A 4,421-nucleotide genomic window follows, 5' to 3' on the forward strand; every position below is an offset into this window, starting at 1 on the left:
TTTGGCAAATCATTTAATCATGTGAAAATTGTTGCAATAAGACATTGAATCTAAACCCATGATACCCACTTGTGAAAAATTCAGATGTATGCACAGAAAAACAGATAGGAAAAGGAAAAGGAATGCACAAAAGAGCTGACAGAGGTTAAAATATTTGGCATAACTATAGGATTTTTCTTTATTTTTCTATTTTGTTTCATAGTCTACATTTTCTGAATTGAACATTGAACAGTATGATACTTACAATCAGGAAAAAAAAATACAGAAATACTAGTAAATGCTGTAGAAGAGTCAAGTAAAAGGAGGGCTGGAAGATTCACTGACTTTAACAAGCAGATGATCTTTAAAATGCTTTTCAAAAATAAAAACCAGCAAAGTAATGGGGCAGAAAATAAATGAAATAGGATGAAGAGTGTGAGGAAGGGAGAAATGCCTAACTGGAGAGATCCATGGAGCTATGGACACGTGTGAAACGTGTACAGACATGCAAACACAGTCATTCCTGCGGCACACACATGCAGTGTCCACGTGTTCAAACATTCACACGTGCAGACACGTATGAGGTACTCAGGGATCACTGCTGATCAGGAATTTTAATTAACAGAAGGAGATGATAAAATCATTTTAATCAATATATTTACATAGATGTAAAACAAATTATATGTTTCTATCTAAAATATTTATATATTTAGATTTAAACAAAGACATAAAATGAAAATACTCTAGAGACATCCATACACAGACATGATATAGGTATGGTGCAGATATAGACAGAGAGAGAGGGAAATCTGCTGGGTTCAATTTGGACAGATTTTATGGGGGGAAACAGGAGGCAGGGTCTGCACAGGGAATAGACAGAGGCAGCTGGATGTGCTGGGCGTGAAGACCTAGCAGAGTCCCCAGCAGTTGGCCGGCACCCCTCGCCCAGCAGGGGGCACAGCTACTCCCAGGATCTTGTGGGCTCCTCTGGAAGCCCCGAAGCTAGAGATGGAAACAGCTGAGTGTGAAGAGTCTGGACAGCAAAGGCCAAATGTATGGTTTCTCTGCACTTCACAGGTAGATCACTGAGGCTCCAGGCAGGAGCCTGGGGTGACGAACAGCCATGCAGGCATGGCCAGGCCTCCTGGGCACCCATGCCACAGGGAAGCAGGTCATCCTGTCTAGTCACCAGGTGTCACTGAACTCTCAGTGCAGCAATACCAGGCAGTGGTCACTCAAGGACAGTGATCTCACCATGGTGAGGATGGAGCCAGCCAATGGGGCCAGTGTGAGTGAACCACAGCCTGTGCACCAGAAAAGAGGAGTTGCTGGAGGAGGGGCAGGTACCCAGGAGCCATCACCTGCAATGCTGTGCCAGGAGCCCTCATCTATGACACTGAGGAGCCAGGAACCTTCACCTGTGAGGCTGAGTCAGGAGCCCTCACCTGCGATGCTGAGTCAGGAGCCCTCGCCCACATCACTGAGTGGTGCCTCTGGGCCAGGCTATTTAACTGTGAGTAGGTCAATCTGTGAAGCTTGAACATTTTCTTTCTCTTTTTAAAGAAAATAAGGTGAAAATATCTTTTAGGTTTTTAATTTGTATTCACCTTTTAGAAAAAATTACTAGACTTTCATATAGTTTTTTAACTTACAGAAAAGCCATAAGAAAGGTAGCAGAAACTGATGTGTGTTGCATATTTATATGTTGCTTGTGTGTGTGTTGGGTGGCTTGTGTGATTGCATTTACACAGTAGAAGACATGTAACTTTTAAACAGAATTGGATATTGGTCTCAATATTTTTGTGTAAATGGACATGTGAACTTGAAGAAGTGTACGGTTCATTCCTTATTACCTGTCAGCATGCCCTCCTGACATTAAGATCCTGGTGCTTGGGCCAGCCCCGTGGCTCACTCGGGAGAGTGCGGTGCTTGATGGTACCAATGCCATGGGTTTGGGTCCCATATAGGGATGGCTGGTGCACTCACTGGCTGAGCATGGTGCAGACGGTGCTGAGCCAAGGGTGGAAATCCCCTTACCGGTCAAAAGAAAAAAAAAAGATCCTGGTGCTTCAGGGGAACACACACAGCACTTTAAGTGCTAAAGTGGTTTTTCAGATATTAAATAAATCACCCAGGTCACCAGTGGAAACAGTATCTGTAATCACCATCCACCATTTCCTGGTTTGTCTCAGCAGAGCTGTTCATGACACAGGGAACGGGGGGACAGGCCGTGGACTTGTGAAGCGATTCCCTGAAGTTCTGTGACAGAACGGGGAAACTGGTCATCCCCTGCCCTGCAGCCTGTCCGGGACCAGGAAGGGAAGGCTTGTAGCAGGATCTCTAGTGTCATTGGCTTTAATCAAGCTTTTTGCTGCCATTGTGCACAGATGGGGAGACACATGTGAAGGGGAAAATTTCTCCCCAAAGACTGTTGTCCCAATTCCTGGCCTGCCCTTCATGTTCTTATCATTATGGGCATCCCCTGGTGAGTCTCAAAGCCACTCCCCTTTGCTGGTCTGAAGGCCAATCCTAACCTACTTAAATATGTTCCAGAACTGAAAGAAAACAGTGGATATACGGGGTGAAAGAAATGAGGATCTTAGCAGAGAAATGAAAAATTAAGGAAAGAAATAAAGAATCAAAGAGAAATTCTGGAATTTAAAAGTAAAATATTTGGATTAAATAATTCACTAGATGCTTTTAATAGCAGCTGGAGACAGCAGATAAGAGGCCAGGGAACTTGAAGCCAATCAGCAGAAATTGTCCAAACTGAGTAAAAAAGGAAAACACAGGTAAAAATAGAATGAACAGAGCCTGTCCGGCCAAAATAAGCCACATAACATACCTAACTGAAAACACAGGAGGAGAGAGGAGAGACAATGGGGCAGGAAAAAAAACCCACAACAGGACCAAAATTTCCCTCAGTTGGTGAAAATCATCAAGCCACAGAAGCAAGAAGCTCGGAAAGCTGCAGGAAGACAATGAACAGGCACACGACAGACCCCGTGCAGAAAACCGAAGGTGAAAAAGTCCTTAAAGCAGCCAAGGAAAAGATGATTCCAAACCACGGCTTCAGCGGTGCTGCTGATGCGCGGGACACAAAGCGTCGAGTCCACAAAGCAGCAAAGGAGGAAAGTGAGCACAGAAGGCGGCAACGTGACCACAGTCTTCACCACGGCGGAGCCTCGCGGACACTCTCGGATAAACAGATACAAGGAGAACCTGGAACCCACTCACTCACCTCACGAAAACACTGCAGAATCCTCTTCAGGCTGACGGGCGATGACCAGGACGAAACAGCAGACCAGCGACGCCCACCATGACAGAACGACGGCATGTGCATGACATTAGTCCTCCACCATCTGTAATAATTGAGTGTTGTAATCATTAGAACAACTACTAACCAACAGAAAAACTGGTGAAAAGCCCTGAAAAAATATTTCACTCCAAAAAGAAGCAGAATAGAAGGAAAAATAAAACAGGAACATTTGAAAACCAACAGGAGAATGGAGAATGGAAGGAAAAAAACAAAAACAGGAACATTTGAAAACCAACGGGAGAATGGAAGATGTAAAATCAACCATACCAAAGATATAATAAAACGTAAATCACCCAAAGGCTTCAATTATTAGCAATGATTTTCAGACTGGGTAGCAGATCTCACTACAAAAATCCACTTAACACGAAGACACAGGAGGTCAAAAGGAAAAGAATGGGGGAAGAATATGCTATGTGCTGTGCATTGAATGTCTGCATCCCCGCAATTTCTATGTTGAGCACCTAATTTCCAAGGTGACGGTATTAGGAGGTGATTAGGTCGTGACGGTGGAGCTGTCATGAACAGGATTAGTGCCCTGCAGTAAGGAATGAGGACGGACGCTGTCTGTCCCTGCTGTGTAAGGACACAGCGAGAAGAGAAGCTGCCCCTCTGCAAACCAGGGAGCAGGTCTTCCTGCAGCGGCTTTCGTCCTGCACTCACCAGAGAGCTGCCTCACTGTTGAGCCAATGCCCTGGCCAGGAGGCATTCAATAAAGGGCCATTCTGATAAGGAGGAAGAGGAGAGGGACGTGGTGAAGAGGCAACTCCTCCCTGGCCCTGCGGTTCCCTGATCAGGACAGCTGACCCAGCTCAGGCTGCTCCCACCTCTCCAAGAGCCCCCAGACCTATGCTTCTACACTTGGCTCCCTATGTGTCTGTCCCTAGGAATCTTTAACCCAGAACCAAGCTGGGATCTCAATAAAGGAAAAAAATTTCTATCAAGCAGAAGACAGGCTGTCTTGCTTTTCTCCTGGAAAAATATACCCCAATCCATCTTCCCACAAGCGGTTTCTACACCATGTGTGCCCTCCCTCAAAACATGGCCCAGTCCTGTGCACAGCACTGAGACCCAGAGGCCATGAGAGTCTGCTAAAAACAGCTCTCAACATTCCCTGCTCTGAACT

General features: G+C 45.4%; 1 long non-coding RNA gene across 1 annotated transcript in view; it reads right to left on the reverse strand.

Annotated features, from left to right (window-relative positions):
• Positions 1-574: 574 nt before the first annotated feature.
• LOC103610217 overlaps positions 575-4,421 on the reverse strand; it is a 6,714-nt gene continuing 2,867 nt past the window's right edge. The window contains exons 2-3 of the long non-coding RNA XR_552192.1: positions 3,221-3,341; positions 575-981 (exon numbers count right to left, since the gene is read on the reverse strand). This is a non-coding gene — a long non-coding RNA (uncharacterized LOC103610217). The remainder of the gene's footprint in view (positions 982-3,220; positions 3,342-4,421) is intronic.

The sequence above is a fragment of the Galeopterus variegatus genome, unplaced genomic scaffold (genome assembly GCF_000696425.1).
Source record: "Galeopterus variegatus unplaced genomic scaffold, G_variegatus-3.0.2 Scaffold10768, whole genome shotgun sequence".
Lineage (NCBI taxonomy): Eukaryota > Metazoa > Chordata > Mammalia > Dermoptera > Cynocephalidae > Galeopterus > Galeopterus variegatus.